Below are 15,289 nucleotides of genomic sequence, written 5' to 3' on the forward strand. Positions count from 1 at the left end.
TAATCGCATTACTTTATTCTGTAAGCGCTGCAGTCTCAACATTTGTGTATGGTTTGCAAGAAATATTATGGATGAACAACAATTTATATGTGGTGAAATGCTTGACTTATAAAGACTTATTTTACTACTAACAGTCAATTCATTTTTCAAACGGCACAAAATACCGTATTTTTTCGCCATAAGGTGTATCTCCATAACAAGAGGAGTTAGAAAGAAAAAATCTTCTGCAAAGTTTTTTGTGACAACATTATCTACATCTTTGCTGACGATTCCATTTCTACAAAGTGAGACAAAATGGGTTGGTTGATTAGTTGAATGTCTTCGGCAAAGTTGTAGGTAATCATTTCATCTCTCCAATAAAAATGTACACCGGGCAAAACAATTTTTTTAGAGAAAAAACCTTGAAAAATAGAATTATAGGTTTTTTTAAATCTTATTTCTTGTGAAAACTACAAAACGGTTACAAAACAGTTGAGCTACAATTTAAAATGAAACTATTATTTTTTTATCTAGGCCAAAAAAGTACACCGTGAGAAAAATAAGAAAATTAAAAACCAATTATAAACTAAATATCTCAAAAACTCAGCTCTCATAAAATGAAAAAAAAGGATTCCAGATGCTCAAATCAGAAAAAATGAAAAATTATAGCTATTCAACCATTCCTATGAATTTTGGTGCCTCTAGCCAAAAGACGTCAACTTACGTTAGAGTGTCGTATTGGATTTGCTCGCCGAGTTCGTCGCTTTAACGTTATGTTTACGAGAAAACTCATTTAACCCTCTAGTGCCCAGTGCCACCTTTAGACAGTCTTCAGTTTAACCTCTAAAAAGCTTTAATAAAAACTTAAAAAATGTTTATAAAGCTTCATAGCGATTTTTTCGAAGTCCGTCTAAAAAATAATTTGGGCACTATAGGGTTATGTCTATGAAAATAACGGTAATGGCTTGGGACATCAAATTTCACTGGAATAATGGTTGAATAGCTATAATCTTTATTTTTTTTTTTTGTTGGAGCCTGTGGAGTGCACCTGTGTTGATCAGTATTATCTTATTTTATTTATTTCATTATCATTTTCATCATCTTGTTGTTTTGATCGAAATTATTTTGACCCAGAAAGCTTGTTTTTAGAGCCCCAGTGTCTTCAGTAAAGTTGTTCCTTTAATAATTCTGCATGTTATTGAAGTTACAGTTTTGTGATCACTTAACAGTGGAAAGCGAATTTTACTTACTTTACTTTTATGGCGACAGATCGTTAAGATTCTATGCCGAATCCAGAGTACATCTCCACAAAACTTGGTCTTGGGCTGCTACTCTCCAGTCTCCCCTTACACCCGCTGCTCTGGCATCCTCATTGACAGCACACATCCAGCGCGTTCGCGGTCTGCCTCGAAGTCGTCGGCCTCTATCCGGTTCTCTGCTAAATATTATCTTTGCCGGTCGCTCATCTGCCATCCGTGCTACATGGCCAGCCCACTGTAACCTGCCGTGTTTCATCAGCTTGACAATATCAGCGTGTTTGTATACTTCGTACAGCTCGTGATTCATGCGCCTGCGCCACACCCCATTCACTAGTTTGCCTCCGAGTATTGATCGCAGGATTCTACACCCGAAGACCCCAAGCGCTCGTCGATCGGCCTCCTTCCACGTCCACGATTCATGTCCGTAGAGCGCCACCGGGAGGATCAGAGTCCTATAGAGCGCAAATTTCGTACGGATCTGTAGGCTACGGGATCTAAGCTGGCTACGCAATCCGTAATAAGCCCTATTCGCCGCCGAAATCCGCCTCTTCACCTCGCGGCTCACCTCGTTGTCACATGTCACGAGAGTACCAAGATAAATAAATTCGTCGACCACTTCGAAAGTATCCCCATCCATCTCCACCGCAGCACTAACACCCGTAGAACTACCACGCTCTCTGCCAGCCACAATGTACTTCGTTTGGCAGTGTTTATGGTGAGTCCAATTCTCGCAGCTTCCCTTTTGAGAGCCGTAAAGGCCTCCTCAACTGCTCTACGGTTAACACCAATTATATCATTGTCGTCCGCAAAGCCCAGAAGCATGTGAGACTTCGTGATGATTGTGCCGCTCCACTGCACACCTGCCCGTCACCTTGCTTCAGACCATCTAACGTCACAAACGCGTCCGAAAATTCGCCCGCTGTCCTGACGCATGATGTGAAACCGTCGAGCGTCGCACGTATCAGTTTAATCAGTTTAGTTGGGAAACCATGTTCTAGCATTATTTGCCAAAGCTCGTTGCGTTTCACTGCATCGTACGCCGCTCGAAAGTCTATAAACAGATGATGTGTCTGCAGGTTGTGTTTTCGAAACTTGTCGAGGATCTGTCTCAAGGTGAACATCTGGTCCGTTGTAGATCGCCCCACTCGAAACCCGCATTAGTATTCTCCAACAAAGGCTTCCTGCAACGGCCTCAGTCGTTGGAACAGGATACGGGAGAGAATTTTGTACGCGGAATTGAGGAAGGTTATGCCTAATCCGTAGGTAGTTATTTCTCAGACCATACCCTTAGGATAATCTGGTGAATTGCACTACACAGCCGCTCGCTTCCAACTTTGAAAAGTTCGGCCGGTAAGCCGTCCTTCCCAGCGGCTTTGTAGTTCTTTAGCTCTTTGCAAGCATTCTTCACCTCGTCCAATGTTGGTGGGTTCACAGCTTGTCCGTCTTCCCCAATTTCTATCCTGTTCCCCTCGACGACTCTCTTCCCTTCCTCACCGTTCAACACCACTTCAAAATGTTGCTTCCAACGCTTGGCCACCTGCGATTTATCGGTAATCAGGTTCCCCTCCCTGTCATTGCACATGGCAGGTGCTGGCACAGTCCGGTTCCTGATTCCGTTTACCGTTCTATAGAAGCTTCTCGTGTCGTGCCTGGTGAAGCAATTCTCCGCCTCCGCGAGAACGCGATCGTAGTGCTCACGTTTCTTACGGCGATGAAGCCTCTTCGCGGCAGCTCTTGCCTCCCGGTATTTCTCCCGCATCTGACGCGTTTCACGATTAGCTGCTACTAACGTGTTGGCGTAGGCTCGATTCTTCTCCTCCGTCATCTCTAGGCACTGAGCATCGAACCACCCACTACGCGTGGTTCCCGTTGTCATGCCTATCACTTCTCGCGCTGTTTCGCTGACCGCATCATAGATGTGCTTCCACTGCTCGTTAAGATCCACTCCAGCTGGTTCACCGATCCGTCTATAAACTTTCCGGGTATATTCTGCAGCAACTCCTTCCGCTGATAACCTCTGGATGTCCAGATGTATCCTCACCGATATCGATTTAAATACATTGGACAACCGGGCGCGAATCTTGCCTGCCACGAGATAGTGATCCGAGTCGATGTTTGGCCCGCGAAAGGACCGCACATCTATGACGTCTGAAAAGTGCCGACCGTCGATCAGCATGTGGAAAAGCGAATTTTACTTTTTTTCATTTTTGCATATAAGTATTCATCGTGTTCGGCAAAATTGTAGCACATTTCATAAAAAACAACTTTGTCAAAGACGCCATACTTCTATCTGCCTATTTAAAAGGACTTATGTGAAGTTTCCTACAGATTGCACAAAAATAATTTTTTACAATATAACTTTTGGCAGTGATTTTCTACAAATTTTCAATGTTCTATAATAATGTTTGCTTTAACAAAACAAACAATTTCTTCGAAGAAAGTTTATTTTATCTCACATATTTTTTTAGTTATTGACGATTTCTACTTAAATAATGCTCTAACTATTCACACTGAATACTTTTTACTAAAAAAAAAAGATTTTGGAGCCATGGTGTTTTCAGCAAAATTGTTTTATTAACTATCCTTCATTTTATGGAAGTTAGAATTTTTTCTATCTGCCAATTTAAATGAACTATGGTGAAGTTTTCTTCAGAATGCCTCTGAAATTTTTTTTTAAACTTTTTATAGTGATTTTCTGAAATTTTTAAATGTTCTGCAATGTTTTTCAGTATAATAAAACACACGGGTTCGCCAAAGAAAGCTTATTTTTATCCCTTATATTTATTTAATTATTGAAGATTTCTATTAAAATAGTGCACAAATTTACTTACATATATAAACACAGAACACAGCGAGAGACAAATGCCTACATCTGGATTGAATGATATTTTACTTTAACTTTAATATAGAAGTGCTTCAGCCTGTATATATTTGCAGATTTCGAAGATAGTTGTTAGTAAATTAATGCATTTTTAAATACAAATCGTCAATAACCAAAGAAATATGAGAAATAAAGATAAACGTTCTTTGATGAAATTGTTTATTTCGTTATAGCAAACAACATTGTAGAACATTGAAAAATTATTTAAAATCACTACTAAAATCTATATTGAATAGACTGATTTTTAGTGGTAATCTGTAGAAAATGCATATAAGTCCATTTAAATAGGCAGATAGAAGTATGGTGTCTTTGACAAAGTTCTTTCTTATGAAATGTGTAAGAACTTTGCCGAACACGATGAGTTATTATATGCAAAAATGAAAAAGGGAAAATTTGCTTTGCACTGTTAAGTATATCAATCACAAAACTGTTACTTCAATAACATGAAACATAATTAATGGAACAACTTTATTGAAGAAACTGTGGCTCTAAAATCAAGTTTTTCGGGTCAAAATAATTTAGATCACGTTTTTGCAGATTTGGAAACAGTATGCGCCGTGCAGTGGTTCAAAGAGGTAAAAAGGCGAACCAAGTTTTACCCCACAGAGACGCAATTCGAAATTTAAATAAAGGAAAAGGCTTTGTATGAAACACGTCCGCAAGGCAAACGCAGAATTACGAGAACCTGTCTGGTGTCAATTTATTTCTAGCAAAAGATTAGAGAATACACTCGATTGGAATCAATCAATTTGATAGTCGGAAGTGGAACATTTCAGTAATAATTCGCTTGAAACTCTTTTTAATGATAAGAAAACGATGGACTATGTTGTATCAAAAAGTTCATGTCGGAAACCGCAGAATTGGGTGCTGTTTAGCCTTGATATCAGTGCTAATTGGTCGAATTCTGCATTTTTCACTAATATTTTATTAACTATTCATTAATACAATAGTTCGCTTCATAAAATCACAATTTTACGCATTTTGATGAATGCTCAGCTAACTTTTCATTTAATTGCTTCAAGAATGAAGAAAATCTTTTGAAAACTCGCAAAGCTATTAGCTTTTGTAATTGGACAATTCAAAAAAAAAATGTACTCCAGCTTTGAAGTCGGCTAAAAATAAATGAAATTTTCGAAAACAAGTTAGTCATCCAGAAATAAAAATGATCTAAATAGCATTCGCTAATAACGAATAACTTCTAAGACTCTGAACCGTACGTTAGAACGAAGTCATAATCTGTGTCGATTGTCCGACTTAATTGACCCTGCCCAAATCCAGGACTTAACTTACGTTCCGATGCTAATAACTTCTAAAGAACAAGGAGAAAGAATATCGCGTATTGATATTAATGTTCCAAAAGTTGGTTGTTAATAGTTAAATAGCCAAACTCAAAAATATAGGAGCAGCTGAGAAACAAGTGTAAACAGGCAGAAGTAGCATCACCATCTGCGATGAGAAGCGAGAAACGGAACACAAAAATCTCACACTTCCAGTGAGTTACTTTTACGCACCCACCGTTAGGCTTGAATAATTTCGGTTTGCTCTCAGAGACCGGATGCTGTGAGTGACAACACCGCTGAACACAATTACAACTCTCCTGCTGGCACGCTCTCATGCTCGCGTGCAATGTTTTGTTCCACTTTGTTGCGAGATGCGGGAAAACCCTCCCCATTGAACTGTCCCATCCCCCACCGCGGAAACAGGCTCAGACAGCAGCTGGAATGTGGGTCTTTCGCAACTGGCTGCCGTGTAACCAAGGCACTAGCGGAAGTTACCTTCAATGCAGACCGTGATGCTGTGGGATGCTGTGACTGGCTTCGACCGTGACTAAGGCGCCGCTCGGCATTCAGTACTGAAACAGTAGCCGTTCTTCTAGTACGTGGAGAGGATTTGCTCTGCCGACAACACTTTCCACCGCCTGGCTGTGTGTCTGTCTTGCCGTAGCACTCGAGTTTTCGTGCCACCAGGGACCGTGTTTTTTTTTGTGTGTACCGCAGGGTAATCTGTTAGAAGACCGCTCAGGTTGCTTGCATCCAGGCACTTACAATCACGGTGGCATTCGGTTGGAAGTGGTTTTGATGGTTCCGATGAGGTACATGGTGGGACGGAGTGGAGTCTGAGTATTTGCTGCGAAAATTATCGTTTGCCTCTCGTCCCGCGGGTATTGTTTGATTTTTATTATTGTACTACGGTGCTGTGATTCGGTGAAGTTGATTGCTTTAAGGACGACTTACGAGCTGCATCTGGATACGACGCCCGGTGGGAACCTTTATTTTTGCAACGTACGATTTGATGGGGGTGAAGTTTACATCACCCATATGCAGTGATTACATACCGAGTGGGTGGGGAAGTAGTGTGTACTTGGTTAGCGGTGAATAGTGGCTCACTCGGTGCGCGCGAGAAGTGTAATAGGAAAAGGCTTTGATGTAACGGTGTTTGGTGGAATAAAGTACCGCTCTCAGCAATGCGGTTGGTGTGAGAAAGCAAATTGAAAGATCATTGCTTCATCGCGCAAGGGAAGTGTATTTGTTCAATCGATTTTCCATTCATTTGTGACCCTCGACCTCGAACCAATTCTTGGAAGAGCGAATCCGGTGATTTGTAAATAGAACCAAAAGTGCGGGCGTGTAGCAGATTTTGAGAACCAAACAATATATAAAGTAAGCCAGAGGTGGATTTCAAATCTCCCGTTTGAGTAAACAAGTACCAGTGTAAACAGGCGAAGAACATATTGTCAAGTTATCCGTGACTAATTCTGAGGCTAATGTGTAATTAAAATTAACGCTGGATATTCAACCTTCGCGTGCTTTCCCGGCAAACTGCCAAATGTGCTAATCCGGAAAACCCGTGCGGCACGCAATTTTAAACCCAAATAGTTCCCAAAAGAGAGGATAGACGAAAATGGTCCCCGCCTGCGGGCACCAGGAAGTTTAAAAATTGCAGCAAACCCCGCCGGTGTCACGCGTTAAGTGGGAGGCGATTTGCTGCGCCACAGCTGGCGATAACCGCGATAATTGGGTAAGTTTCCATTCCCGAACCTTCAGCGCCTACAATGGCACTTACAAGAGGGCTGGTCTAGTTTTACCAATTTTAATTAAAATTTTATATTACCGAAAACGGGTTTCTGCACGCTCGCTGCATCGGCGTCTTCGGATCTCGTGGCATGAAGGAAAAGTCGTCCTTATGGCACCAGGATCAAGCCATAGTCTCTGGGTACAGGCAGAAGGCTATTGATATTGATGTTATCGCGCCAGAGGAATAATTGGGCTGGATAATGAAAGGAAGATTATTTGGCTAGAATTCGACCGTATTTGTATAACGAAAGCGTCGTTGATGTGACAATCTATAAATTGAGAAGCATCTTGATTACTCGGCGCGGTTGGAACGCAGAGCAAAGTTTTCCCCACCCGCGCCGGGGAGTAATTATTTTACATAATAATTCCGATCCTCAAATTCCGGCATCGTAAATTATTAATTACGTCAATTTTGGTTGGCTTTCCCTTGGAGCTTTGGAGGAAACCAGCGAACAGATACCGCACAAACAGAATTATCCTGGCTGTGCCGGAGAAGTTAGACTCTGCGCTGTGAATTTTACGGTCAATTTAGTTTTCTCGGTATTTGTTTGCCGGCTCTCATTCCATCGTAAAAGTAAATCGGAGTATGAAGTTCACGCGTTAGAAAGCTCGATAAAATTGATTTTATTTGCGTGGGTGTGGCGATGTTTTAGCGTGATTTATTCCACAAACATGGGTAATAGCATATTGAAAGCGTCGTAGTATAACACTCCTGAAATGTTGACTTGCGCTGTAATGAGATAGGTGATGTTTAAAAAAAAACGAAAGAGACGATCCCCCATAGTTTGAAATTTGAACCACCGGACTGATGCGTAACAATGCAGAGGCGGAAATGACACTTTTAAATCAAATTTAGTGCTATTGAATTCATTAGGGTGATGATGGCCGATTTGCAAAAATGTCGTTAACTCTGGGTAAATACGAAGGAAGGACAGGCAGTAATGATTTGATTTCCAACCATAAATCAAGACGAAAATGTTCACAATAATGTTAGTATAAAAATAAATTCAGCGGGTAATTTTACGATAAAAGCGATGCTTTTGAATAAACTGGGGTCATGTTTGCGCTTCAATGTACTGCATAGTAAAATGATTGGTATTATTTTTAGATGTCTAACAGGTGGTTTTTTTTTAAATTACATGTTACTGACAATTATCACCCAGTTCAATCATTTTATTACCCTTTCGAATAATAATTATCCAATATTTTTCTATCCAACATATTTTTTAATCATAATAAACAATTATTTTCGCCATTACACAGTTGTCCGAGTTGTGATAAATCATTTTTGCATCGGTTTTGAAAACTATTGAAATCAGCCAAAAAATCAAGATACATTTCTCAAACCATTCGGTTGGGTTAAGCAAGTTTCTAGAGAAGGGAATAAAAATTAATTTAATTTTTATTCCCTCCTCTATTGCATTGAAACTGCATAGTTCTTTATGTTATATTAAATAATAACTACGCTAAGAGATGATTTGGTTATATCTCTCAGTTATTACAATCACATTTTCTGACAGGTTCACTTGATAACGTATGCGTTAAAAAAATGGACTTTTTTCGGAGGGCGATAAAAAAATAACTAAGACAGAAGATTGAATTTGATAAATTTTGTTTGTTAAAATTGTTTTAGCTTCCTCGCAAAAAAAAAATTGCGTCCTTGCGTGTGGTCTTCCGGCAGTGAAGCGGAACATTCGTCTTGGAAGACGAAAACAAGCGTGTAGGCATGTTTTTTAATTCTCGCGTCGTTATATTTACCGATTTCTCCTCAGTTTTCGCGACCCAATTGTTGGAGAAGATCTTACGCTTTAGGCTTGGCCAGAAATCCTCGATGGGACGCAACTTTGGGACGTTGAGCGGTCCCGCCAACTTGGGTACCACATCGATATTCAGCAGCTCCATCCCCTCCAACGATCGCTTCGAGTAGTGGGCTCACGCCAGATTCGGCCAAAACACCGCTTCTTCGGCTTTTTGGTATTCCTTGATGATGGACGCAAGTTCCGACAGGCTCTTTGTACTATAAATTTTCCCATTCACGCTCAGTCCGGAGCGAAAGAAGAGCAACTTTGACATCCCTTTTTCGTTGATTGTCAGCCACAGCAGCACCTTCTTGGGAAATTTGGTGTGTGGAATAAACTCCACCTCGGTGCTCACTTCTTTCGTGGGGGAGGTAAAATACGAAGTGCCCTGCCAGTCGTTGCCATCCTGGGTGAGACAGGTCTTGTCGTTCATCACCACCGCCACGTCGTGATTTGTCGGGAAAATTGACTTGACCATCTTATTCAGGCGCTGCCGCTGCATCATTGCCTGCAGCTCAGAGACAAGTGGACGGGACTGCTGCTTCCTGAGATGTATGTTCATGTTCGCTAGGTACTTTTACACTGTTTAGCCGGTTGCACCGCTGAAGCTGTCAAATTTTTTTGCTGACTCATGGGTTAATATGACTGATGCTGCATGCGTAGTTTCGTCAGTGCGTGTAAAGAAACACCCATGAAAAATCGTCAAATTTTGTCCATCTTCTTTAACGCAAACGTTTTATAACGCACGTATAAAATTTTACACTAAAAACATCAAATACTTAATCTTATATTGGTTTTTTACCCTTAGTGATTATTCGTTACGCCATAATCACTAATTAGTTTCGAGGCCGATTGAGGATTACTTTAACATGCTTAGTTTACAGCGTATAGATCTATTAGAATTCTGAATTTACAGCATGCCGGAACCTAGAAATTGTGATACGGGATGATAACATGGATAATAGAATCGGAGTAAAGATTTTCAGTACTCAAATCAGCGTACTCTTCTCCCAGCTGATCTCGAGGTACGATGCTGGCCTAACAAGCCAGTTGTCGTATGTTCGAGCCTCGGCTCGGGAGAGACTGTTAGTGTCAGTAGGATCGTAGCGCTGGCCCCGCAATTGTCTTGTACACTTCACAGTCGATTGCGTAGTCTCTGTAAAGTAAAACAGAAAGTCGAGTTCCGATACGGAATGTAGCATCATGGCTTTGCTTTGCTAGCAGCGTACTCTTTTCATAAATCCACATAACGAGGCTTCAATATTACAGCATACAATTTATTCTAACAGTAGTGCTAGATCATTAACATATCTAACGCGGGAAAATATTTTTCAAAAAAACTCAAATATGTTCTCTTCATTGTTAGTAAAATCCATCTATTGAAATTCCCTCAACTTGCCCTAATTTACACTCAAAATTGTTACGTGAAATTTCCTGTACCTTATTATATTCTGTCATTTTGCATGATTTATGTGACAAACATAGCATCTAAGTGAAAATCACATGCATACTATGTTTTATCACGTAGCATCTACGTTAACTTGGCAACTTAAAACAGGATGAAGTATCGCGTGAACTCTCCGTGCGAAAATACACAGAAATCAAAATGGCGAAGCTGTTGTCTTATGTTGTTTTTGAACATGAAAGGAATTCCTCCATGACTTCCCAATAAGTGAGCTTCAGAAAAAACCATAAGAATCCGGCATCGAGATTTCACACAGATTCAGTTCAAATTGCGAGGAATTTCCTGAACATAAACAGTTGCAGCTAACAGTGATTATCACCAGCGAATGTCGCAATATTATTCTGCCATTTTGTATGTCGTTTAATTCATTTACGAATTGGCGATTTTGCATGCCCGTGCGACTTATCAGGCAACATATATGGATAATTTTTGAAAACTATTCCTAGTCTCTCAAGAATTTGGGAAACCACAATAGAAAACTATACGTTGTATAAAACGTAGAACCTATCAGACAATCAAATGCTTTTCAAAAATCACATGAAATGCATATGTCTACTGAATAAGATTCACAGGATAAATCATCTCGCCAGTTCATGATGAACTCAAATGACAATCACGTAAAATCTACATGAAAATGACAGTGGAAAATATTCACATAACTTTTTCGGTAATTATAACGTAAATAATATTTTGAGTGTAGAAATCATTTACCATTACATCATGCATTGGCTCACAAACTTGAATATACACTACACTAAACTTATGACAAAAATCCTTCACAATTACTGAACAAAGTTAACAGAGCTGTTGTGAAACTCCTTCTTGTTAATGGAACTGTTTCATACTTAGTATTTTTTCATTTACATAAAGATACTAAAAAAAGATTATGGAAAATGATAGGGTAGTTGTTCCATTATTCATCTCATTAACCAATATTCACGAAGTACGCACGGATTAAACACAAAAATTCCACGAAATCATTGAGCAAATAAACAAAATACGCTTACATGCTCTTAAGGAATCGCCCAGCATTGGAAATTTAGTAAACTTAGCTAGACTTATCATGAAATTTGTGAAACAAACCATTTTTCACAACGCTCCCATATTCATCTCAAAAGTTAAATCACTGCTTAATTATTCATCTCACGACGTCCCATATTAAATTGGTTTCTGAAGATTCTACTTTATGGGAAATCTAAAGTGAACTAATAGGAATCCATTCTATGGATTAATCGATTGATTAAGCTAAAAAGTATGCGTTTTTTCTGTTTTCAATTGTGTTTTCATGTTGTATAAGATGAAAATATGGCCTGAGATGAATAATGGAACAGTTGTCCTATCCACCATCGACGGATTTCGCGCCAAATGAACCCGCGGTTGGCAACACCCTCTCCGAATTTTTTGAAACTTTTTAGGTGTGAAGACATCACCTAATTAAGAATCTCTGCATACTTACTTTTTCCAAAATTAGTCTAGACTGTCTTCTGAAAAGGGCAAAACTTTTTTTGGCGATTTTTGTAAATCAATATAATTCAGAAACGGTAAATTCTACAAAAAAGTGTTCTATAAGTAACTCTTAGGAAATTGTCTATATTTTTATAAAAAAATTTGGAAAAAATATATATCAAGTCCTACACTGAAAAAAATGCAATTTAAACACAAAACATGGATTCAAAAAAAAAACAGTCAAAACGGTCAATTGGCTAAAAATGTTTTTGGTGAAAGACAACATTGTTGGCTACATTTCGTTCATACATCGCAACTTGAGCATATTTAAGAAAAAAAACGTTATTCTCTAAAATAAAAATTAAAATGTAAACTAAAACCAAGGTATATTATTATTTTAGTGTAAAACACCTTGATAGAATGAAATAATTGATATGTTTTGATTATGTTAGTTTTAAACAATTTAAAACAAGTAATACTCAATGCCTAATTTCAATATATTATGTGTATGCATGTACCTAAAGTTCATTGTATTACAGATGTGAATGCTTCTCCCATCTTATGAACCTACCTGATAAATTTACCTATGAAAATGGTGTTAACACCATGGAAGAAAAAATCGATTTTTTTACTTTATAATTCAAATGTTTATTTTCAAACATAATTACTTAGCATTTATTTCTTACCACTACAAAATACAGTAAATATTTTTGGGTCATCTTCTGAACTAGAATATCTTTTAACTGCTATTTGATTATTACCTAAAGGTACAAAACTATGAAATTTTAAATTATTATAAAGGTTAATTCGTTAAAATAACAATTTATTGACGAAAAAAAATCAATATAAATAGTATATTAAATCAATTATATGTTTACAAGAAACAAGCGTTATTTGTTCATTTCATAATGGCCTCTCCGTGCTGAGATACACGTCATCAAAAGATTTGGGAAGTAATTCACGATGGCCGCATGTTTTCTTACAGATATTTCCTCTCAAACCTCTAGAAGAGGCTCCTGACTTCAAGATGGACCAAACCTAATAGTCTATCGGGTTCAAATCCGAGGAGTTGGCAAGCCATTCTTCTTTCCACAAAAAAGCTCGGGAAAAGGTGTTCATAAAGGCTAATAGTCTTATTTCACCCCATAAGAAACTGAAAGAGGTTTGACTTCCGCTTAAACGCTACAGGCTGCCGTAAATGCGTTAGTGGAGAAAAACTGGAATGTCCTTTCGAAATCAAAATGGTCACTTTAACCCACACCCTGATCAACTTTACTCTATCTAAGGGACTAGTTGGCCAATTTGACATCCACTCAAAGATCATAAAATACACTAAAGTATTTTTTACGCCGTTTTTTACGCGTATTCCGGAATGAGAGAGCCTGGCAACAAGGCCAACTAAGTGCTGTGCGTGTTCTGCCTCTACGTAAGTTTTTAGTCATAAAGACAGTTTTCTTGAATGTAATAATAGTACAATTAGTGGAATCCCAAGTTTAAGTTCTCCTGCTACCCGCCATAGTGAAGGAGAAAATCGGTGGATCGTTCGGAGCATGATAAGTATCATTTTATTTTTAAGTCTTGTTTACTTGAGCACAGTCGGATCATTCACGAAAAGTACCGATTATATTTAACGCTCGCAGCGCTACCGCCGTTCGCTGGCGGGTAGATGATTTGACAATTGGGGCTGTTCTGGTGTGAATGAAAAAATCGATAGTTTCAGCAGTTCGTTAATAGATGGCAATATACAAACAGTTGCGCTCACTGATGTGATTTGTTAGCAAAATTTGCGGCGGTGTCCCATTAATTTCACGTATAATGTCTCGTAACGGTGTAAAACATGAAGAAATTCTAAACTTAGTCTTTGAGAACTTCACGAGAAGTAAGTCAATTTTTCTTTCATATATTAATATATAAAGACTATAAATACTCACAGAAATTATTGGAAAAATCAATTAAACACTTTAAGTACTTTGAGCCTGTGTTTTCGATTTTCAAGCTTTTGATTATATGTTTTAGCTAAATTGTTTAAATAATTATGATTAAACTTTGTGGCGGCGGCGACCAAGCTACGGTAAAGATGGGCGTGGCCAGCAATGATGACTATCGATGACTACTTCATCTCAGATTGGTTTAAATGTTACTCCCAAACATTGTACCTCATACAATCCGAGTGGAAGCGTTAGTCATCAGTTCTCTACGAAATATACCGTGCTTACGCTACGCTACGCTACGTTTTTTACGCGCATTCCGTAATTCAAATGAATTTCAGAACTGGTTTTTTACGCGAATTTCAGAATTTACGCGTTTTTTTTACCCTGACTTACGTGGTTATTCGTCATGGATTGATGAATTCAGGCAGTTTTTGTACCCGGATCCCATAATTTACTCATTTTTTTCGCTGATTTCGGAATTTGTGCGGTTTTCAGAATTCACTCGTTTTTATACAAATTTTACAATTTACGCGTTGTTTTCCCGGACATCGGAGTTCACTTGTTTTTTTACGCGGATTTCTGAATTTACAATGTTTTCTACGTGAATTTCAAAATTTACTTGTTTTTTACACGATTTTTTTTCATTACGTGGTTTTTGTTATCCGTATTCCGGATTTTTCGTGTTTTTTTTTTCACCCGTAATTTGGAATTCACCCGTTTTTTTCACGCGGATTTTATAATTCACGCAGCTTTTTACGTGGTTTTTTAGAAATTACTCGTTTATTATGCGAATTTCGGAATTTATGCGATTTTTTCACCAGGAATTCATGAGATTTCTCACGCGGATTTTAAAATTTCTTAGCTTTTTTCTACGCGGATTTCAGAGTTAACGCCGTTTCTTGCATTCGGGATCCGGAATTTTCTCGAACGACTACCACCTGGAAACTAAAAACACCTTCAATTCCACTTTGACTGCTTTATTCCGGGTGATCGCTGGAGCATATCGAGCAGTTAAGTTGACTGCGAAAGGTGTTCGCATTCGTGTTTTAACATTCAACTTGCGGTCCTTTGAAAAGCACTGGTCAAGATCTGGTGCTTTTCTTTCTAAAAATTTCTTCAAAGAATCGATTCTTCAGGAGTCAGAAAGTTTTCGAGCTGAAAGAAAACTTTTTTTGAGACAGCACCAGATCTCGAAATTTTATGCTTTTAGAATTTTATGCTTTTTTATGTTTTAGAACACTTGGTCAAAGAAAAAAATTAATTTCGACAATTTCTGTGTATTTTTTCATCGACCAAAAGATTTAAACATTGATCCGTCCGATAGACTTTTGGCTGTAAACATTATATCTTCAAGTGCATAAATGTTTATAAAATTGCAGTTGTTTTATGTGAAGCGTTCTAATTTACTCGCTTGGGGCGCTTACGAAGTCAGATTTTTAAAGTTCTAGTGATGAG

The 15,289-nt window shown here is 38.5% G+C and overlaps 1 protein-coding gene across 1 annotated transcript in view; it reads left to right on the forward strand.

Moving 5' to 3' along the window:
- Positions 1-5,983: 5,983 nt before the first annotated feature.
- Positions 5,984-15,289, forward strand: part of LOC129725971 (zwei Ig domain protein zig-8) — a 264,625-nt gene continuing 255,319 nt past the window's right edge. The window contains exon 1 of the mRNA XM_055682461.1: positions 5,984-7,137. The gene's annotated coding sequence lies outside the window, so the exon portion shown is untranslated. The remainder of the gene's footprint in view (positions 7,138-15,289) is intronic.

Source organism: Wyeomyia smithii, chromosome 2 (genome assembly GCF_029784165.1).
Source record: "Wyeomyia smithii strain HCP4-BCI-WySm-NY-G18 chromosome 2, ASM2978416v1, whole genome shotgun sequence".
NCBI lineage: Eukaryota > Metazoa > Arthropoda > Insecta > Diptera > Culicidae > Wyeomyia > Wyeomyia smithii.